The following is a 24,662-nucleotide window of genomic DNA, read 5'->3' as shown; positions in this document are numbered from 1 at the left end:
ATACAAAATAAATAAAATTCAGGAATTTTTACTAGCAACAAATTTAATGAATTATCACTCCTCATCTATCAGGGCTGATTACTTTTTGCAGAAGATTAAAAAAAAAATGAACTACTTATAAAGGCAACTTCATTAAATGATCAACTGGAATTTATGACAGAATGAAAAATATAATAATACATACATAAATTTCAAAAAAACTGCAGTACCTGCAATATTACCTACATTATTTATCATTTCTTTTTTCGAGGGCTGATTGAAATAACTAAGTAGATTGGCTGCTAAATTGAGGTTTGGTGTGTCGAAGAAGGATGTGAAGCTTCAGCTCAATTGCAATAGCTTATTTAACTGACTTTGCCACTTGCCGATTGGCCATAAATATAATAAAGTGTTGTTTATGGCTAAGGGCTTGGCTTTTATTATAGAGTCTCCTGTCATAGCTGATAAATGCAAGCAATTTGTCTGTTGTTCGTTCAGATACAAACTATGTATGTATATAAAGAAAAGACAATGGCAATGATATAAATACTACTACACTACCACTCGTATGTGCATGCCCACGTAAATGCAGGCGGGTATTTATGCGCATAATTCACTGGACGACTAATGACCGTCAATTTATTTTGCAATCGTCGCATTTTTCCATCTGTCATATGGCACAATTAACAATTTACGAGGCTGTAACTGAAACACCAAGCAATAGCAGCTGTAACAGCAACAGAAACAATAACAGCAGCTGTAATATTAACAGCAGGCGTAACAGCAACGGCAACAGCAACAGAAAGCAGAAGTCGAAGGCGTTCTCACCATTGCCACATTTTGCGTTTTATTACAGAGTTGAAGTCGAAGTGGCAATTAAGGCGCTCTAATTATAAAGCACAAACGAATGTGCTGTGTCTTATATATACATACATACATACATACATAATTTAAATACATACTATGTGCGTTTGTCTATCGGCCTGCTAGTTAGGTATGTTTGTTTGTATGCGTGGGTTACCAAATACATAACTTTGTATTAAATGCAAATGAACATGGCAAATATTTTTGTGTAGCAAAAAAAAAAAACAACAAAAAAATGGCGCATTTCTGTTGCTGCTATTATTTTTGTTATTCATTGCGCATGCGTGTGAGCTTTTGTTGCCGATTATGGCTGCAACATCGTCATGCAGCGATATGGCGCGACTATTGACGACAGACGGCAGCAGCAGCAGCAGCAACAGCAACAGCAACAGCAACAACAACAACAACACCAGTAAATACTTGAATACGCAACATGAAAAATGAATGTGCAACATGCGAGAAATGCCATGAACGACAGACAGTCAATAAGTTGCTTAGATCCTCCATTTCAGGGCATGCCAAAGGGGGAGGGTATGAGGCGAAATTATCACAATTGTCAAGCGTTGCAAGTTTTTTGTTGTTGTTGTTGTTGTTCGCCATAGGAATGATCTATCAATTCTTCGTATCATTTACACTTCAAATACATGCTTCGAATATTTCAATTATTAATTTGTCCATTCCCCTTTGCGCTGTTGAGTTTGGATTTTTAGCTCCTCTGACTATTACAAAATTTAGTATAAATTTAGTATTAGTATTTTTAGTATTATTATTAAATACTATTATTATTTTCCCGAATTTGTTATTGTTCGTTTTCAACATGAAAATAATGACTGAATGTTTCTCAAATAATTTAACACTCTTCGGTCGGTCTCAATGATAAAAAAATTATCACAATGAAAATGTAATTTATACTCTTTCCTTAAGCCGTTTCTAATTACTACAAAAGGGGCTAAAGATGCTTCGGATTGTAGTGAATGAAAATCCTAAATGTGAGTTTTAGTCTTAAACTTGATTGTTCTTTCGATGGCAAGAAAAGGCGTCAATGAACATGACTGTCATGTACTCTTCTGTGGGGACTTCTGCACTTAAGTCATCGCGATTAACTCATTGTTGAGTCAAAGCTTAGGCAATTATGAATGGATTCCTAAGCTTTATGCCTGTAACAAATATAAACAAGAGAGAACGCTACAGTCGAGCAAGCCCGACAGTGTAATACCCTGTACCCAGGTAAACTTTCGTCACTGAGTTATATGCGCCCATAGCAGCAGCAAAAAGAGGAAGAAGAAGAGCGAACTTGTTGCTGCAGTTTGGGGAGGTTGTACTGGCGAGAATTTGTTTCGCTAATAACTTTTCTTAGAATTGACCGAATTGAATGAAAATTAAACAACAGTAGACAATTATATATAAATTATGTGTGCAAAGTTTGGTTTAGGTAGCATTTGAAATGTGGACGCTATTGACGAAATTCTGTAGCGGGGGAAGGGGGGGAAAATTCCAAAAAATAAAATAAACTCGTCCTTTCTCGGACCTAGGAGAATCTGGATGCCAACTTTGGTTATTCTAGCTTTTATAGTTTCTGAGATCCTCGCGTTCATCCAGACGGACGGACAGACGGACAGACGGACGGACGGACGGACGGACATGTCTAGATCGATTTCTCTCGTCATGCTGATTCAGAATATATATACTTTATGGGGTCGGAGATGCTTCCTTCTGCATTTTACATACTTTGCACAAACCTAATATACCCTTTTTACCCTACGGGTACAGGGTATAAAAAATGGCATCAGTAACGAAAGACGGCGATCAATCTGTTCGCCTGGATGAACACTTGAATCTCAAAATGTAAAAGAGCTTGAGGCAGCAAATTTAGAATGGAGCCCTACTTTTATTAAATACTGTTAGAGAGTTCTGTGGTTAATTGTTCTGTACATCTGTTTGACTTCTCCTTTTAGCCTTTTATGTGCAAATTTTCACCTGCACTTTTACCCTCGCCTCATACACACACTTTCATTCTGGGGCGACTGTGAAAGTCTCTCGTTTGTTCATTTGTTTGTCCACATAAAGTCAGTTGGAGCTGCCGAATCGCACAGATTTGCGGACTCATTCCCGCTAACTGACAACAACTGCAACAACAACAGCTGCGGCGCTTTTCGCCGTTTTTCTCATTTTCATGCGGACGTCGGTTGTGTTTTCTGTTGACTCATGCACTCGCCCTACACTTCACACGCACCTTAAGTCTCAGGTGAAGTCGTACATAGCACTACTTGGGGACCGAATTTTAACTGTGGGCCACTTTATGGCAACTACTTATTTGGTTTATAGCTCATTAAGGGGCCGTTTAATTGCGGCAAATTAGTAAAAGCGGGGATATAATTTTAGGATTGTCGGGTTCAAACTGTTTACTGAAAACTAGCTAAAGCTAAGGCCGATTCATATCATGAGGGGAACATATTGAACACTCTTCTTTATTTGAGAGGAAAATGTGGGTGGGGTTGACGAAGCACACTTAGTTGGAGTTGGTGCTCGTTTCGTAATCCCAAGGTATGGTGTCAGTTAAATGTTCAGCAAATTTTAATAAGCCAATGAAATTAAGATAGTCTTCAGCCCTCATCATTTGTTCGACAGTTTATTTCTTCTAGCGCAGAAATTGCTTATCATAGACATACATATGTATAAAGCTCGTTAAATTTTTTGACACAGAAGGGCTCTTCATCGTTCTCATGAAACTGTGCCCAGATCAAGATGTTTAAGAATATGTCGCGATTCAGATCCTTGACAGCCTAATTACAATATTTTTGAGATTGTGGTGGTGACCTTTGCCTTTAATCATCTTCATTCGAGCCTTAAGTACATTCATTTGGATTCATTTATGACTAGCCATCAACGATAGATTTGAGGTTAAGGTTGGAGCCATGGTGTCTGTTGAATAAAGACAATTTTTCCCAAGGGAAATAATGGGCAGTTTTGACGTCATTTATGTAGATTGTATCGATAGTATCTTCTACTTGTATTGAAGAAAGCATTTAAAACTTGAAGACTTCTCTCCTCAACCATAGGCAAAGCTCATTGTTCCGAAAACGAGCTCAGATTATAAAGGCGTTAATCTGTCTGTCTTCTCATAGATCCAGGACGCGGCATATAACATTGCGATGATTTCCGTTTGCCTTACTGAAGATGACGCACAGGAAAAGTAAAATGCCTTAGTCCATCGACTATTTAGCTGCCGCATCATTACATTGTCTGGGGTCTATATATTTTTACAGTTTATACGCTTTCGCATTCAACTTCTGTTCGGGCATGCCGGCGCATTTCTCGTCGTATCTCTCCCCAATAAGTTTTGGGTTTTTATTTGATTTGTATGCCAGGCGCGCGTTTACCGGCGGCACTCTGCACAAAAATGATTTAATAAGTTGTTGAACAACTCAACTCAACCGGATATCGGCCTCAAACTCATACTCATACCCATACCCATAGTCAGTCCCCAGTTCCCAATCTCTGGCTAGGTGTTGCAATTTCCTTAAGTTTTGTGCGTGGTGTTGCAAGTTTGTTTGTGCACAGCTGCCGGTACTGCTGGCGTTAGCACTGTTGTTGTTGTACGTATTGTTGTTGCTTTTACTGTTCATCAATGCAAACATATGCGTGTGGCACGTACTGTCTGGGGGCCTCTGATGCCAACGAAGCCTCAATTAAGTAGCCGTCAAAATTCAAAGTGAAGCGCAATTAATGTCGTCTCGAATTAATCAATAATAATAATAATAAAAAAACACACACACACACATAAACTAAGCAAATTACTTAACGCTTATCGAACATTTATAATGATGATAGGTGTTGATCATAATGATGAGCTCGTTGATGATGATGACGAACGCTGAGATGATCAATGGTGTGAGCAATAAATACATTAACCCAACGTGGCTTCAGATGTGAAAATATTATTATTGATTCGGACACTGTGCACAACACGTTTTACAGGTTAATTACGCTTAGCGACCAGTCCGAAGCGCCAAGCTTCATTAAGATCTATGGATCAGTAGCCACTGTGGACGGACGGACCTTCTTCCATACAAGCCGACCATTGGCCGGATAACACAGGCTTTTGCTTTCTTGAAAAACAATTTTCTTTTTTTCTTTAAAAACTATCAGGAGATGAAAGCTCTAGAATGCCTTCATTTCCGATAAAGCTCTAATAACCAATTGCTTTTAACAACAATTAAAAATTGTTGAAAATGTACAATTCCTGTTTGGAACTAATAAATAAATATGACTTTCTTAATATTCAAATAATATTCGACGAATACTATGCTCTCCTGGGCCTTTGCTCTTCTGAGGAGACTTTAAATCATTACTCGACGGACTATCAGTCTACCATTTAGTCTACCTGTAGACAGTGTTTTGAAAAGCATATTATACTAGTGTCTATAAAACTAAATATAAGAGCTCTTCTACTTCATATACTCGGGGAAAGAACTCCCTATATGTTCGTAAAAAGGGAACTGCGATTTAGTTTGTTGGGAGAAATAGTTTAATAGTTATTAACACTTAAAATAAGGCATTGTTTTAAACGGGAATTATTTTTATTTAATCAATAAGTAGTTCTGAGAAGTTGATTTTCTCAAAATTGGATTACATTTGTTTTGAAATACACCTGATTCTGATTTTACACGGCAGATTGGTTCCAGAAAAAATCGTGCTAAATGGAATAAAGTCGTGTAAACATATCTAAAATTTCTAATTTTCAAACCGTGTTAAATCGAAACCGTGTAAAGAATTAGGTGTATACATTTTCTATAAATTTATTAATTAATCGTGCTAAATGGAATAAAGTCGTGTAACCATATATAGCATTTTTAATTTTGAAACCGTGTTAAATCAATTAGGTGTATACATTTTCTAGAAATTAATTTTTTAATCGTATTTATTGAAATGTCTTGAATAATTTTGTAAATTTATTTAATGATAGAATACAAATTCGAGCATGTTCTAGAACAAATTAACTTGTATTATTTCAATTTAACTAAGCGATACATTAAGTAACAAATTTATCGAATGAGAAATACAAGTATTTATTTGTGTACAAAGACGATCTACTTGTGATGGTGGTTTTCTCAATTTTGTGCTTATTACCTTCCAAGTGCGAGCCAAGCTTGACTTCTTTAGCTTCACGTATTTGTTGGCTTCAAAGGGTTAACGATTTTATGTTACAAGTTGAATTGCTAACGACAATCTCAAAATCTCACGCTAGGCCCAGCGGCGTTTTTATTTTCAGTTTTCGTTTCTCGTTTGTTTCTGTCTCCCTATGATTCATGCAGCGGCAACTGTCGTCGCGTCTGTCTAATCTCGGTGAGCCCAGCTGACAGCAACTTCAACTTCAACTGCAACTTTGACGCCAGCTAGAGCTAGAGCTAGAGCTCCAGCTTTAACGTCCACAGCCACATCGATGGCTGTTGGCAGCTTGCGTCGCACATTTGTCGATTCATTTGCTGCACTTGTCGATTCATTCGGCAATCATTTGACTTACAGGTCCGCTCGCGCGCTTGCCCGTCCGTCCGTCCCATTGTCCGCTTGTCGATGCGAGCTACTCGTTCGATCTTCGCGCGTCGCTCATTGAGGAGCTAAACAAACTGCCAAACTATCAAAGCATTTGATGGCGCTCGCCGGGCCAAACGATCGTTTGGCATCGCCATTTGGCGGCCTCACGTCCGCCCCGGTCTATGGATTTGCTCGTCTGCGTGTCTCTCAATAATTGTTATTTTATTGTTTAATCACCGGTGGTCGCTTTGGACGCTGCCGCTAGCCGTCGCGAGCCATTTGTCTGTGGTCTCTTGCTTCTTGCTTCTTGCCTCTTGCCTCTGGCTGGTGGTGCTTGTTGAGGTGCTGAGGCGACGAATCTTTGCATTCGTTTTGACGTCTTGCGGCGCTTTGATTTCTGTGCCCGTCCGCGCATAATAGAGTTGTACATCGTCTTGTTGAGCATCTGTTGGCTGGCAGTTTCATTGATTGCTTACACATGTTGCCCAGTGTGTGTGTGTAGCACTGGAGCAGCAAGGCGCTACTTTTGAATGTTTGCACGTCTGTCCATCTGTCTGTCCATCTGTTTGCATGGCCACGGGCCACGGGCAACGGAAGGCATTCAAACTAATTTGTTTCTGCATCGTTTTAGTGCGCTTTAGTTTGTGATTTATAGTTGCTCTCGTTTTCATACCGCATGCGGCTATAATGCCACTTACAAGGCTTTGAGCCTCGCACTCGCACTAGCACTCGCATTTGCGTCATTGAAATTTTTTGCTGAAGGGCAGGCTGGCAGGCAGGCCCACAGACATGTTTGGGTGTTTCACACGACATCGGACAACACACTATGGGCTGGCAATGGCGTTCTAGGCAATGACAACAATTAAATAAATAAATAAATATAGTAGACGAAAAGCTCAATTAAAATCAATGTTAATGTTATTTTTCTTGTTGGCTGAAATCAATCGAAAACGAAACAAAGTAAAGCACGTGAAGTTCGTGTTTTAAGTCTTTTGATTGCATGCACCACAACCAGTCGAGCACAATAACGTTTAAGTTCCATAATTGCATTATGCGATTTGACAAGCTAACTAATCGTATTTACAATTTTTATTGGTTTTCTGCATTCATCCTCATGATCACATAATAATATTAGACATGGTTGTCATTCATTCCCCATCCTATTTGGTATGCTGTGGGAAGAAGAAGCATTTACGCTATTTGATTTTTTATAATATGGAAGAATAATTGACCGACATGCTAAATTAAATAGTTGAAGTGAAAGATCTTTTTTTAGAAGACCATTTAGCTTGCGAAATGATGACAATGAATCAGCAATTCAGATTTGAATTCTTTAAAAAATCAATAACAAAAATCTTTAAAGCTTTTTTTAAAAGCAGAACATACATTATTCAACATTTGTTTAAAGGCATACATTGCACAAATGTTATGAAATTAAAATGCAAGCATATTTCTTGTCCATTTGTCAATAAATCTATTTGAAGGCACGGTATACTTTTTATTTGCCTTGATCAATATTTATTAAGAACCATACAATCAATTAACAATGTTAATTACTTTAATAAATATTTTTTACATTACTGATATTTTTACGTTAAGGTTAAGGTATCAGATAAATAATGTAATAACTTTAGAAATAGTTTTCAATATTGATTTTAAAGTAAAACTAAATATATGCGCGCAAACAATTTTCTCAAATCAAAAAGCTTGTATTTTGCTCATGGGGCAAGTACTATTGTTAGCTGGCACTATAACTTATATATATATATATATATATATGTATCTTTTACCAAGTGCTTAGGAAATGCTTGTTTCGCGCTCTTTTTCCTGTGCTTCCCAAACGCAGCTATTTGGCGCGCTATTCCGGTTAGCGCTCTTTAGTATATGCCATCTAACGGTTAAAAAGGTCTGTTGGCCCTATTAGCTAATCTTTCTTTCTGATTTCATTTTGTGCAATCAATTTTGTTTAACACCGCAGCGAAATCGAAGCGAACATGGCACGGTTCTTTCGCAATAGTTAGTGAACTGCTTACCTGTCTACTTGTATGTGCACTCTAATTAACACATGCCTACATAGTACGCGTATGTATGTGTGTGTGTGTGTGCGTGTGTTTGTTTATAACTATGGGGCACAATATGGGTCAGCCCCACACACATGTACGATACATGTGTGTGTGTGTGTCTGTCGGCATATACAGTTCACTTAGCGCCCATTCGTCGACTCCGCTCCGCCTCACCGCGAATCCCATCAAGACGCTTAGCTAATGTAATTTTGATGTACTCGTGGCCACAACGCGAAGTGACGCGACTGCGACATACGCAGTTGAACAGTTGAACAAATAGAGCTAGAAAAATGTGGCAAGCAATTAGTCGGGCACCCAGTGTTGACCAATTGAACCGGGCCGAGCCAAGTCGAGCTGCAGCTGAAGCGCTGAAGCTGGCCGCCAACGTAAATTACTCGCCCGCAATCGAGGTGACAAAATGCATTTATGAGAGTGCACTTTAAGAAATAACAATTGTCATTTTATTAATATTGCTTCGGTTATAAAATAAGTCGACAAAGCTTTTAAGTGTTCATCAAACAGAAAGAAATTTGCCATTTGCTATGGTGCTTTCTTTTTTAGTGCCAGGCCCTTTCCTGGAAATGTTACTCACTCATTGATTTCAGTTTTGATTTGTTTATAAATTTATCATTTCTTAATGTTGCAACTTCTTATATAAAGATTGAAAACTCCCTTAATGGACACTCTCTGCAGCGCACACTTTTTCTAAAACATTCGATCGGTGTATAAAGTATTTAGGTACGCCTTAAGGGGATGTCCCCTACCCTTGGGCGGACAAAAATTGCAAGACCGTGCGTGTCCGGCCAAGAGAGTTTTCACTGTATATGGCATATTTTGGGGCTGGAGAGCAATTTTAAAATTGTGTGGTTAAGAAGCCATGCAAGTGGAACTGTTGTTAATGCTGTCTGTAAAACCTAATCAGAAAATGTTTGTAAAAAGATAAAACGTTTCACTATTGTACTTGAATATTATTAGTCATTAGCTCTCTCATCATTAATCCCTACATCTAGTTACTTAAATATTATGGCTTAAGTAGTACTTTGTGGAAAATGTTTTGGTTAATAGCATCATAAAATCATAATAAAATAATGAATCAGTAGGTGGCCTTAGAGACAAACAAATGGGGCTGGGTGGAACTTAATCATTAATCATTGCTCAAATTTATGCTGGCACCAAGTACGAGGTTAATCAAACCCTTTCTTACTTGATCTAAACACTTTTGCCTTACAACAGTCACGTCCACGTTTTATTGAAGCATATGTTACACTTTTGGGGGCTTTGTAAACGTAAGTTGCTATTTGTTGGTATTTAAGATCGAAATGTTAAGATCAAAACTTAATTGGAGCAAATTTATTTCTCTCTCTGTACATGTGCATAGGTAAGTATGTGTGTGTATGTATGTATGTGTGCCTGGAAATAGGTGCCGCAGTGTGGCAGGGAAGTCGCAGTGTCGTTGTTATTGTTGTTGTTGTTGTCACTGCGGCAATTGTTGGTGCTAGCCAAATGCATTGTGACATTTTGCAGCAGCCGAGTGTCCAACCGTCTGTCCGTCCGTCTGTCCGTCCGTCCGTCTGTCTGTGTCTGTTTGGCTACCTCGTTGCAGTTTTTCACATTACCGTTTTGCGCATATTTTCCATCGCACACTCGCAATGTGCTGCCAAAAAGATTTTGCGAACAACGCCAAGGAGGATGGCGATGACGATGGCGATGGCGATGGAAATGAAAATGGAAATGATGGCGTTGATGGTGTTTGGTTAATTCAAACGTTTGACAACGCTAAACGATTTCCGCCTTTCGTTTCATTTCGCATCACACGAACTAAACTGTTTAAATTTCGCTGCAACTTTCGCAGTCCGGAATACTCGTACGCGGACAGAACTGATTGCAATTAAAAATAAAAAACTTTTCAAAAACTTTTCACAGCAACAAAATTAAGAGCCTTGATAGTCGTCCATTAAATGTTCGTTCAATGCTCGCTACCGTTTATAAATATCTTAATTAAGCGCTAATTAAAATTTTAATTACGCATTTTATGCCATTTCATTTCAATTTTTAACTATGTGGGTAATTCTTGCTGCCTTTCAATGACATAACCGTGCCCATGCCCGAGCCTGTATGGGCCTGTGCATGAGCCCTGTGTTGTACGTTCGACTACGCCGCATAAATTAGCCATAAAATAAAGAAACCGTCAGTCAACATCTAGCGGCGAGCCCATAAAAAAGAATATTGAAAATGAAAATCCACGGTTCCGCAAAGTGCATGCGAACGATTTTGATTTATGCATTGCGCACAATTTATGCAATGACAAATACAAATAAAACTATCAATTTAAAAAAATAAACGCTCAACACTAGCTTACAAATTTAAGACAATTTTGCTATCAAAACCCGGGGAGAACAGTATTTGTTTAAAGCTACCGGACGAAACGCTTCACAGCACTTGTGTAGAAGCTGATTTTTAAATTTCTCTTGGAATTTCTTTTAAAAAGTGTCTGTTTGTTCATTTAAGAGGGACTTCTTTTGGGAGATATCTGGGATTGTATAAACAAATTTACTTTTGTTTTTAAATCTAGTCTTGAGCCACCCGACATTATCATCATCACACTATTTTCAAATCACCTTACTAATTGAAACTTTTACGTAAGAATTTTGAATTAGTAACGTCATATTTTATAAATACTTGCCTGTGAAATTAATAAAAATTGAGACTTGTGTTTACAAAATTAACAGGTGAATAAGTGAGTAATTTATGAAATTTTGTGATGATTGTTTTGATACCACAAAATTGAAGTAGGCTAAGATTTTCTTCTGTGGAGAGGAATTCAGTTGAAAATTCTCAATCAATGCTTATTTATCCATTCGGAACTCGAATATGATGCCAACTAGTGTAATATATAGCTACATATTTTATATACAAAACGTTTAACATGGATTTGTCTTTTGTTTATTGCAGGCAATCGATCATAAGAAACGCGCATGCGTGCCGTCATGTTGTTGTCTCAGCGGCAACATGCACCACAACAGCCACAGCAGCAGCACCACCACCACCACCACCAACAACAACAGTCACACATAGACACCTGAACATTGTGTGAGTTGTGAATAGAATCGCACAGAACACAACAGCCCGCATACTATAACTTATAACAACTAAAAACTCGATTAATTTGCAAGCAAAAAAAAAAAAAGCAAAAAGAAAAACAATTAAGCCAGACTTAACAATTAATTTTAAAACATTTCAACACTCCAGGCGGGCATTAACTACATGGAATTAAAACTAGAACGTCCGATTCTAGAACTGTGTGTAACCTGCACAAACGATAAACACACAAACACACAAACATACAAACATACTTACACATCGCACATAAAACCATACAACAAAATATAATAACAAAATCTGAATAAAAAAAAAGAGGTGATAGCATAACGCAAAGGTGTTTCACATTCAAGTGTCGGACCGGACTGCAACAATAGGAACAGCAACAACAACAACAACAACAAGAACAACATCAGCATTAACAACAACAGCTAGAAATACAAGTGTCGCCGTTTTTTCATTGGGAAACCATTCTGTGATATCTTAAGACCCAAAGGTGAGTGCAACAATGTAAACAATAGAATAGTGGTCTGGATGGATTGCTAGCCCGAAGGCCCAAAGAAAGACGGAAGTTCTGTTGCCACAATCATCTGGATTGTCGTATGTGAGGTGGGCTATTAAGCCATAATGATCAGCCTGACTGAGCAAATGCATAAATATACAGTTGCCATAACTATAATGCCGACTCTAATCAAGTTACTTTAATCACCTCACTAATGCTTGCCGGCTATGACATAAACATAAAGCGTCATATGAATAAGTGCGGGTATAACGTTAATAACTCGCTAGATATTACTAATGTAGCTGTTTCAACCTAGACTCAATTAAGAATCTGAAACCACTTTCAAAATCACACACATTTGAAAGTTTCGCGGAATGGACAAAGACTTGGTTACAATACAATAAATTTTTATTGTACAATGCACAAATTGCACATTTATTATTTATTTGCATCATATTTGTATAACATACTAGCAGGTATAACCCGACTCAATATAATGTTTCGAATTGTATTTATTTTGTGTGTGCATGACCTACCCATATATTTTCACCTTATTAATAATTTTCTGTTCTTGACCAAAAATTGTTCAGTATTTGTAGTCCGTTACATTTTTGTTCTTGCCATTGACTAATATTTTTTGAAGCTCGTTTCCCCCCTTTGGAGCTCGAATTTTCCAAAAGCCTTTCTTAGTGCGCATCTACACTGTGATGGATGCTATGAAAGGATACTTGAGTCCACATTTCAGGTTCCTAGCACTTACCGTTTGGACTGTGCGTTGATTGCCAATCAGGCAGTCAGTCAACCAGTCAGTCAGGAAAAACTGTTTTATGTATATAGAGATTGATTTCAATGGGTAAAATATCTTGATTTATGTATACTCGTACGAATCAGGCGATTGTATAGTAGTTACCTTTGTTATTTCTAAAAAAATACATATATGCAATTTTGATGAATTGGTAAGTTTGTTGTAAAGTTCTCAAAGTGTTTTTACTTATTTCATGAATAAAAAATATTGTTTATGAATTCTTTCTGATGTTCGTACTATTTCTTATAGTAAGTTTTCAATTAACTTTTAAGAATAAAAGCTTTTGCAGACGAAATAGAAGGCTCTACATAGTTTATTCAAATATTTAGTAAGCAACACGGCTTTGTTATGCTTTTATAGGGATATAAACGGTTTTTATATCCGGTACCTGAAAGGTGAAATCTAAAGTCTTCAACATAATCAGACGAATCGATATAAACATGTCCGTATATCTGTCCGTACGTTCGTCCCTTCATATATAGCCTCATTATTTAAAAAAATAATATTATACTTTCTTTTTCCAAGCAGTGTTTGAAAATAATAATGAACTTTAGCTGGAACTAAATGCTTTCCTTCGTTTGCAAATATCTTAAATGATACTCCATCTTTTCTCGTATGTGAAAATATTTTAGTTAGAGAACTTACAAAACACCAAATGAAATCAAAAGGAGCAGGAATATCGCTCTTCGAATTCGGAATAAATAATTTGTTTTACTAGAATTTAGCACGAAAAATGTGTGTCAAATGATCTGCATAATTAAGCGATGTGTGTTGGCAGAAATAGAGCGACAAAATGTTGGCTCTGGTATGCGCTTTGAATCGGAGTCGTAAACAATAAATAAATCGCCAAGAAAAACTAAACACCGCATTCAATTTATGCTAATTATGTTATGTGAGGCTGCTTAAGCCTGAAAGTTATGGCAGCTAGAACGCTGCTGCTGTTCCCATTCACTGAAGCGAAACCATTTACTGAAGCGAGCCCAATAAATTACACATTTGCATTTGTGCTCTTGTCGTTCCCAAATCGAATCGGAATCGATAGTGCTTGATTAATAGCTTGGTCTAAGATCGGCCACAACTCACATTCCGCAAATCTCTTTCTGCACACTCGAATTCGGTTTTCGTTTTTGCCAACTGCACGAAATGATTTGCATTGAGAATTGGCTTGTCATTGCCATTTGTGGAGATTAAAGGCAAATAGCTCAAGATCAATGTTGCAGAAAAATATTTGGCTTGTCAAAACTAATTTATTAATGTTGTCAATTACATTTGCAATTGTTATAGAAGTCGTGCGCGGAATGTGTTCTGCAAATCAATTCAAAAGAGCTTTAACTTTAAATTGGCGGAAGCTCTGACTGCTTTCATTTATTTATGTACAAAGAAGATTTTGGATAAGAAGAGTTAACAATCTTATACAGAGTATTCATGAAATTTCCAAAGCAATTGTTGTTGCACGCATCGTTCCTTGTATACTATATTGTATGGATCTGTGGCGTTGCTTATTACCTTCGTTGTTTGTACGTCTGAACGCATTCATCTCAGAGGCAATGAAAGCTAGAGCGTTTACGTTTTTGCTGAGCAATTATTGGATGCATGTGTACATCAAGTTTATTGAATATACCATATGTCCCATGTGGAAGTTCGATAATGGGATTAATTTCCTTTGGGTAAATATTTTGATACCGCCTAGAATATGATGAGTCATAAATGCCCATTTTGCTCAAGATTGAAGATTGACTACGATTGAATTCAAAAAACTTTAGTGTCGACATGATGGAACCAAGAAAATCAAGTTTAATTATGGAACTTGTGGCTATTATTATTGATTATTAATTATTTCACAATCGAGCAGATTCACTGAAGTGGAAGAAGAGATTAATTGAGTCTTTCAGTCTGAGACAACGGACAAAATATTTGCATATTGATTGAACCCTATGCAGTTAACAATGCTCTAATAACTTACTTATTGTCGTTTAGCGGGAGAACAGCTTGACCTCAACACTTCATATACATGTGCATATTAAACGCCCTATTAAATGCAACAAATCACAACTAGGAATATTTTATGGGAATATTAACATATGACAACGTTTAGTAAGCAGCAGCCGTTGGCCGTTAATTAGTTTATCATGTCTGGGGTTCCATCACACCATTTACATAACAGCGTTTAACAACTATGGAGGCGGCGAGGGCGGTAACGTCTGCATCTCGCAGTTGGACCAGCGGTGGGTGTAATTGGATCTGCAACGACTTTGCCTCAATAAATATTGCATGCAAATCGCCGCAGGCGCAAAGTGTTGACAATGACGACCACAACACCAACATTAACGGCTGGACTGCTACAGCGGCAGCATTTAAATAGATACTAGTAGACTGCAACTACATAGCCACATTCTTGGGCCGTCAGTGACAATTACCTGGCAAATTATGCTAACTAAATATGCGACGTGTAAATATTTTATAACGGCATGGCGTTCGCACAGCATGGGGCCCTGGAAACTGGCCACGGGCAATGGACAACGAACAAAATGGCACCTCTATCATGGGGAACACCACACCCAACTTGACTTTGAGGTTGCCCCATAGAATGCTTGTTGGCTGTGCACGAGGATTGCATGTTGCATGACAAATCCCCCATGAAGTTTTGTATCAAAACAAGACCGATTTCTTGCATCGGCATGTCAACAATTACACACCCTTTCCGACACGTTTTGACATTACAACAATAATCTTAAATATGATAAGTATGAACAAGTAAAATGGCAAATTCTATTTTTACCCTCCTTGTTTATTAACGACAATAATCTCGAGTTTTGTGTCCCTCAAGCTGTGGCGTTGCACATAGCTTATTACTTTCGTTGTTTGTACGTCTGAACGCTTTCATCTCAGAGCCAATGAGAGCTAGAGAGTTCACATTTTTGCTGAGCAATCATTGGATGCATGTGTACATCGAGTTTATTGAATACACTATATGTTCGATAAATAGGATTCATTTCCTTTAAGTAATCATACGTTATGTTATTGTCGAATTAAAAAAAAAGTGCTTAAGCAAATAGATAATTTACAATGTGCAGTTATCATGGAACCTACATTACTGTCATGACTTCCAATAAATTATTATTACTTTATGCCGACAACAAATTAGTAAGCATTTGGTCATTACATAATACTCACTATCTATTGAGCTTCCAATGAACTCTCCATTTCTGTCTGCGAAAGTGAGCCGGTCAGCTCCAGGGACCATTCAATGTACGAGTCTGGGCATGGCAGCGTCAGCATGGACCATTATAATTATAGATTTTCATCGGCATCTTTAATTCAATTTCATTTCTTGCGTCTTGGGTGTCCATTCGCCACACAAACTTCGCATCGAGCGGAGGCTCCACTTGCCGAATATAATTCACAAGTTAACATTGCGCTTCTCACATTACCAATTTGGCTTGGGCAAGGCAAGTGCACTGAGAAAAAAACAAGTGCCTCATGAAATAGTAAGGGAATTAGCATAATAACTGTTTGGACTTATATTCGAATTCAAACTTAGTGCAGAAGGTTTCTTTAGAAACAGTTTTAATAGCGAGTCGACATTTTTGTGAAATCAAAATATAATGGTAAGAAGACCTCCGGCCGTATTCTTGTATATAGTAATTGTATGGGGATTTTGAAAATCTAAAGGTTCAGGTTCCACAGCTTTTAAGGCTTTTCAAAAATGTAGGACTCAGGATTTACTTCCCGCCATCTGCCAAGTCCCGTCTGGTATTAATATTTTTAATGAGCATTCTAGAAATGTTTATAATCGTAAATTATTTAAAAAATCAACTGACAAATCATATGAACGAAATTACGTATAGTACTATATATATTAAATCTATTATATTATTTACTTAAATTTTAGTTAAGGCTAAGCATAGTTATCAAGGTCTTCGGCTAGTTGGTATGAGTATTAATACGAAGGTTTGTTTAAATTTCATGAACAAGTTGGGTTCTTAAAAAGCTTTATATATTTATAAATTATTATTATTTCCTAGTGCGAGAAGAAAAATTCTTAAAAATTACTGCACTACTCACAAAAAAACAAACGATTTTCATAGAAAAACATTTAAGACGATTTGATTAACCTACTTAACCTATTTTATACAATTTAGGGATTATTTAATGTATTATTTATTACTACGGACATTTTATATTGTTGGTTACTTATATTTTAAGAATAAATTTAATTTATACCTGAATTGCGATGCACTACTAATTTTCTTTAAATGTTGTGTTAGTTGATTCCACAGGCGAAGCTTTATAATTGATTTTAAGAAAGGGTTCATGACATGGTTTCATATGTGGTGGCTTGTTTTGTGGGTGTACTTTTTCCATTTTGTACCAGTTTGTTTTTGTATGATGGATTTACGTTCAAGGTAACAACGATAACATTTTTTATTTTTATTTTATTTTATTCAGAATATGAACAATAATACTGTTGATTATATTATAAAACTTAACATAACAATTTAAAATAAACTTAAAAGATAAGAAAGCCTAACAAAGCTGTACAATGACTTCTATTAATGCCTCCGACACGTTGGGGGAATTCTATTTGCCAGTTGGCCAGCTATGCCCCGATTCACAGCCATATGTGGTCAGAGACATTAAAGACCTAAAAAAACTATACAAAAAGTAGATAAAGGTGGAAAATTAATTCTATTTAACAACTAATTAGAAAAAGTGCGAAGTAGAAAGAGAAAGAGAAAGAGAAAAAGAAAGAAGGAAAGAGAGATAGAGAAACAGAAAAAGAGAAAGGTGGAAAGAGAGAGACGAAGAGAAAAAGAGGGAAATTTTCAACCCGGTGGGGGAAATTTTAAATGCCAGTCCGGCAAGAGAGTCCTGTCGAAAGTAAATGTGAAAGATCATTATAATGTCTGCACATGACCCGAAAACGATTGTGCAAAGCGTAATCAGTTGTGCATCTTGCCAATATGAATGGCAAATAATTCCTTGTTGGTCTACAAGGAACTGAAAAATTAAGGCGACCTAAGAGGGCAGAGGAGTCAACCTCACCGATAAGCAACTTGTGGAGAAAAACTACTCCAAGAACCGTCCTACGATTTACTAAGGAAGGAAGGTTTATAAGCATCAGTCTACTAGAGTACGATGGCAAGCAGAGATTGGGATCTCAGTTTAAACCACGTAGAGCAAAAAGAAGGAATTGCTTCTGAACAGACTTAATACTTTCCTGCTGCTTTCTATACTGCGGAGACCAAACACATGAGCAGTATTCAAGCACAAGGCGTACTAGAGCAGTGTAAAGAAGCTTAGTGGTATTAAATTCCTTGGACCAACGTTTAATGAATCCAAGTAATCCCTTGGCCTTATTGACAATACTAGATATGTGAAGGTTAAAGTTCAATTTGGAATCAAAAAGAACCCCAAGGTCTTCAACAGTCGATATATGTTGCAATGGCACATTGTCATTCGTATATGCCCCTAAATGAGGCAAGGTTCGGTGAAATGTCATGAACTTACATTTAGAGCAATTGAGGTGCATGTCTGATGTAGCAGCTTTTTTCTTCGAGTGCATGACAGTGGTTTTTGTTTGGCTAACGCTTTCAATTGGCACAGCTAACTGTGATTGTTTCTGTACCTGTGCCTGCATCTGTATCTTTGTTTGTCCGTCTGGAGGTCTGTCTGTCTGTCTGACTGTCTGACTGTCTGCCTGTGTGCCTGAGTGCTAATACAAGGCATGGACGTTGGCCTGGCCAGTTGCAAAATATGTCACAGGCAACTTGGCAAAGTGAATAATTTAACACAAGTCCACGTCGTCGGCGTTGGCTGCTAACTGTAAACTGTAAACTGTAAACTGTTGACTGCCGATTGCCGACTGCCGACTGCCGACTGCGGGGTTCGCATGCGCATTGCTCATTGCGCCACAGTAGTTAAAAGGTGTCAATCAAGCGACTGACCAACATGCAACCCAGTTGCTGGCTGCCAGTTGCCACGCCGGACTCTTGGTCCCACTGTGCCCCACCGAGTCAGTCCCGTTCTAAACAAATCGATTCGAGTGCGCGCCGCCGCGTGCGAAAATGTCAGCAGCGCCCCCGAACGTGTCCGTCGTCCGTCGTCCGCGTCCGCATCGTCGTCGTCTGTTTTTCTCTTTTTGTTCTCTCTCATTTTTTTTTTTGGGTGTGTGTGACCAACAACTGGTCATGGAATGCTGCCAGTAGCCGTCTACAGCAACAACAATAGCAACAATAGCAAGGAGAGCATTTACAGTTCCACGCCCGCCCTTTTGAACTTCTTTAAAGCACGCCCTGAAAATTACAGACAGCCGCTAACTACAACTAAATACTTTGTCATTAAGCCCCCAAATCATGATGCGCCCGCCCGTCTCTGACATCGAATTCGTTTCACTTTGCATAATAAAGTTGTTGCTCCGCTTGTTGCTGTTGTTGTCTCGTTGTTGTTGTTGTTGTTGATAGGCATTAGGTAGTTAGGAAAGGGTAACGCTGCTGGTTTCCACTCTGCACGCTCCCACGCCCAGCGCAGCGCCCAGTTGTCTAAGCCGACCATTCAACCGACCGCCCATCCGTCCGCCCGTCCGTCCGCCCGCTACCTCGATCTCTTGCTGCTCGACTGCCAGTGCCCGCAGCAATCATTTCGCATGCAAATCAAGTGATTTTTTTATTGCCCGATTCGCGCGCTTTATTCGTACGATTTTTCGTTACCGTTGCTTGTTATTTCACTTTCCTGCCATTTGACGCCTTTTGTCTTTGATTTGTGAGTTTTGTTAGCGGAAATTGTGCCCAGCTTGTTCTTGTACTACGTATACATATATTCTTTTCATGAGCTTTTCTGTTTCTCGGAGGTAGTATGTAGGTACATATGTACGTAGGTGGCATATTTTCCATAGCGAATGCATATTATCAGCCTTAACCAACAGAGAACTGGCAAGATTAAAATGTTACTCATCTCCAGACTCAAGAATCTGAAACATTTCAGTATGGTTATCTGGAGCGTACGCTAAAATTTAATAATCCACTACAACAAAATTCAATGCTAATAATTAAGCAGTGACCAAATAGTGATAAATAAATTAGTTGATATTGTCAAGCCACAAGAGAAGGACGCTTAAGGGAAATTTTAATTTAACGAGGAATTATATAAACAACCATTTTAACAAAAAAAAAAAAAAAACTGACTTCAAACAATTCTACTACAAATTAATAAGTGTGTATTCTTCTACAATAATGTAGGTAGAATTATTATTATTTTTAGAGTCGGTGATTTTGAGTTATTCGTTTATTTGTCTTGCACATACTTAATACAAACTTACTTAGTATGTAGTTTTCTCATGGATGCCATTGTCAGAACTGGACTAAATTGAAATGCGACCAGCTTTCAAATGGTACAAGAATCATCAAAAACGGTTCACCCAGTCGAGTGCGCTGAGGTGACAAAGATAAAAATAAAAAAAAGACGAACTGAAGTCGGTTACAAATATTGTCAAATGTATTAACTAAATTCACTTCACAATGCTTTTGTCATAGACGAGTATTTCGAAAGCCCCAATTATTGTATCCTTCCTTTTTTCCCTCAAAGCCATCGGTTCACCATTCAGTCGAATAACAAACAAGCGATGGCAAGCAAGCGCAGCTTTAATTTTACTTAACTAGTTTCAGATTCAAATGAGTTCAAAATATAAGTAATTACAATCGCTAATCTGAAAAATGCTCCATTTTCAAAATCTAAAATATTAATGAAATGTTAATTATAAAATATAACAAGATAGAACGCTACAGTCGAGCAAGCCCGACAGTAAAATAGCCTGTACTCTCCACAAAAAAGAAAAAGTAAAAAAAAAAAATTTAAAAAAAAAATTAAAATATTAAAAAAAATTAATGAATTAATTAATTAAATTAAATTAGAATATATGTTTATGTTTAGTTTTAACAGCATACATTTACATCACGTACCTATGCGTGTTTATATGCGTGTATGTATGCAGCACAAAGTTGAACCAAAGCAGCAACAACAACAACAGCTGCGGGCAGCGCTGCCGACAGAGCTGCAGGCAGCGCATGAGCAGCGATTTTAATTATGGCTATAACTTTCTTCAGAATTGATCTATCATGATGAAATTTGGTACACGGACACATTAGTACTAACTGGATGTACCTACCAAAATTTATTTCAAAATTCCGAGAATTACGGAAGTTATAAGAAAAAACACGAATTGCGGGGGAGTGGGGGGGTGCATCGAAAAAAAAACTCAAACTCGTACTTTCTCGGTCTTAGGAGAATATGGAAACCAAGTTTGGTTATTCTAGCTCTTATACTTTCTGAGATCCTTGCGTTCATACGGACAGACAGACGGACAGACGGACGGACAGACGGACAGACAGACGGACAGACAGACGGACGGACGGACAAGGCTATATCGACTCGGCTTCTCATCCTGATCAAGAATATATATACTTTGTGGGGTCTGCCACGCCTCCTTCTGTGTGTTACATACATGCGCACAAAACTAGTATAGCCTTTCACCCTTTGGGTACAGGCTATAAAAACGAATACAAATACCCGCTACGCCTAATCCATTCTGGGCAACTTTGTATGCGCCATAGATTATTCCTTTATCCTTCTGTCATTCCAAAAAGTCTTTATTAATCTCCGTGGCAATAACAATATGACTTGTGCCTATTATTTTCTATTGTATTTTGATATCCAGAATATTTCTGCTATAGTTGAACTGCCTATATAGTAAATATCTGGGAAAGGCTTCAACATTGAACGGAATTTTAAGAACTTTTCAAAAATATACTTTTGTGCAATGGCTCGATTGGCAAATTTAACATTAATTAGCACTACTGGCCAAGTATTTCAAACGGATATTTAGTATGATAATATTTAATTGAGATAATAATGGAGTCTAAAGGGTATTTCTTACCTATAGCCAACAATCTTATTTATCACATAACATACAAGTACATACATCTATACTGTATGTTTCTCCATTGACTTAAAAATTAAGGTAGTAAAACGCTAAAGTCGGGCCAAGCCGAATCTTGAATACTCTGTACCCACCCTTTGCTCCGCTAAAGTTATTAAATCAACTTTGTTGTATTTGCTTTTTTAAGAAACTTTAGGATAAGAGGTGTGCTTTACTGTCGATAAGTTAAAAATCTGCATACCTATATCGGTGTTTTCCATTTTAAAGCAATGTTTATTAACAAAGAATTTGTCTTTAAAATTGAATAAAATAATTTCGAAGTAATGAAGCTTAAAATCATCTGACTGTAAGGGCGTCGCCAAAATACCAGGGCTGCACAAAAAATGTTGCCATTTGTATTTTTATCCCTTTGTCTATATTCTATCAAAATACTAAGAGATTTTTTCTGTATTTTAAAGTTTTTCTTTTTGGTTTAATGCCCCAACTTTTGCTTTTTCGGCCAGTGTGCTATGGTTCAAAAGTTCTGGGTGTTTATACCGACAAACAGGCTGGCGGATGGACAGACATACTATGAACTACATATAGTATATCGTTTCGTCTCCTTTCCTTCTGTCTGTTACATACGTTTTGGCGCTTTCTCGTATACCCTTCCACCGTTCGCGTACAGAGTATAAAAATTTCAATTGGGCGCTAAGCAATTCTAAAGTCATAAATTTATATAACCGTGATCTCTTCTTGATGGCCAATTAAGAAGGAAAAACAAAGTAATGAAAACTGATCGCTCGATAAAACTTATGCAATGCCTCTGCAATATATAGAGTTCAATTGTGACCGCAGCTTGTAATTATATGTTTGTACTCGTACATGGCATAAAATTGAATTACGACAGACGAACAGACGGAAAGAAATGATCTGAAATGAAAACGAATGAAAACATGAAAACCAAAAAAATATATATACAAGTATGTACAATGATAGTACATACTTGTAGATGCACTGTGTATGTACATATGTATATTCATGTGCGATGTGCGAGTATAAAAAAAGAAAATTGCAGCCGGCATTTGAAATCAATGAATACTTGTATTGTTGTTAGTGGTGCTGGCTATTTAATGTGTTATGCCTGTTATGCCTTTAAGTTATGCCTGCCGCGTAACTGGGCCAACAACAGCAACACCAATAACAACAGCAGCAACACTCTCGCTTTCACGTCAAAATGCTATTCGAACAAAAACGGACGGACAGCCGGACGGTTGGACGGTCGGACAGAGAAGGCGATCAGTCGAGAGAATGAAATACAAGTATGTGTGTTGCTAATACACGGCGGACTACTCTTATTTATTTATTTATTTATTTTTGGCTGTTGCGACCAAAGAAATGTACAAATATATGTACATATGTATGTATGTATGTACTATGTTTATTTGTTTGTAGATACCTGTGTATGAACAAATTGTGTTGAGCACTTACGCAAAGAGCAAAATAAAGTACAGAGCACCTGGCTGGGTCTTTTGTTTTTGCGCGCCGGCCGCGTTTTCTTTCTTTAATAATTATTTACCATAAATTTGCGGTGCAAGTGGCGTCCGAGCGCCGCAACGAACACGAAAAGAAATGTTGCACAACTAAATCGAATTTATTTCAAATTCCAGACCATTGCGAGTGCGCGGCCACAACACCAGCAACAACACCATAAATATTTAACAGAAAATGCGTTCGAATATGCAAACCGACCGACAGACAGACGGACAGACGGACAGACGAACAGACCGACGGACCGCATGGCTCAGCAATTGGACGTCAAACCGCGAAATTGCGCCAAGGGCGATCGTGCGATAGACAAGTGGGTGGATGGGGCTGGGCAGGGGGAGGGGGGGCAGTGGGCAGGGGAAGCCACTTGCAGCGCCCCCACAGCAGCGACGCCTTTGGGTCGATGATGTTGGCAGACCGACATGACCATGTGACTTACTTTTTACAAGTTTTCTGTACTTGTACGCTACTAGTTTATTTGTGGGTGCTGCCCCCCCCCCCCCCCCCCCCAAAAAAAAAAAAAAAAAAAAAGATGTGCAAATGAAACAAAAATCACTCAAGTAGATCAAGTGGAAATGGGTGCGCATCTGTGAAGACGACCGCAAGGTGCCATCCAAACAATCTGTGAGGTAATCCAGTTCGGAAATATCAAAAGTAACAAGTCTACACAATGGCCAACACTTCAATGTGAGACAAAAGAAATGGTATTTATTAGCGAAAGTGCACATTGGGCTTCAAAAAAAGCAATCATATGGATTAATCATTTAACTTAATGGCCGAAATACTTACGCTTGTGAAGTTTTCGACGATAAATATTTGAGGAAAATGCAAAAATTCCCTTGATCTGTAGCCATGCTTCATTTGTATTTTTAAAATACAAATTTTTGTGTGCCCTTGAAAAGGCACAAATTAGCTTTGTTACACCTCTTACCATAAAGCAACAAAGTTCCATTCAAATAGAAAACTAGCTACAAGTTATTGAAGAGTAGGGCTCGTACATTCAACTCGTTTTAAAATACGTTCAAGCTTAAATAAAACTGAAACTGGTAAGGACATTTAATGGGATTTTAAATTCTTACTCGTTCTTCTCCACAAAACCATTACATTTGACTTCGTCTCTTAAGTAGCGCCTTGTCTCACCGGAAAGAAAAACCCCCTAGTTATTATCAAAATCGCTGCCTTAGACAGTTTCAATACAAATAACGAAAAAATTACATTTTTTGTATTAACAAAGCCAAACTATCAAGTTGACCTTCTGTAGTGAATGTGCCCCGATCTGAACAATGACGCAACTACAGATTATTCGAGCGATTAGATAATTTCCAAATCGTGTTTTCTATATTCTCGTATACT

General features: G+C 37.8%; 1 long non-coding RNA gene across 1 annotated transcript in view; it reads left to right on the top strand.

Moving 5' to 3' along the window:
• LOC115627039 overlaps nucleotides 1-24,662 on the top strand; it is a 72,448-nt gene that overhangs the window by 33,608 nt on the left and 14,178 nt on the right. The window contains exon 3 of the long non-coding RNA XR_003995641.1: nucleotides 11,394-12,036. This is a non-coding gene — a long non-coding RNA (uncharacterized LOC115627039). The remainder of the gene's footprint in view (nucleotides 1-11,393; nucleotides 12,037-24,662) is intronic.

The sequence above is a fragment of the Scaptodrosophila lebanonensis genome, unplaced genomic scaffold (genome assembly GCF_003285725.1).
Source record: "Scaptodrosophila lebanonensis strain 11010-0011.00,11010-0021.00 unplaced genomic scaffold, SlebRS2 tig00000089-arrow-pilon, whole genome shotgun sequence".
Classification (NCBI taxonomy): Eukaryota; Metazoa; Arthropoda; class Insecta; order Diptera; family Drosophilidae; genus Scaptodrosophila; species Scaptodrosophila lebanonensis.
This window is presented reverse-complemented; position numbering and strand designations above follow the sequence as displayed.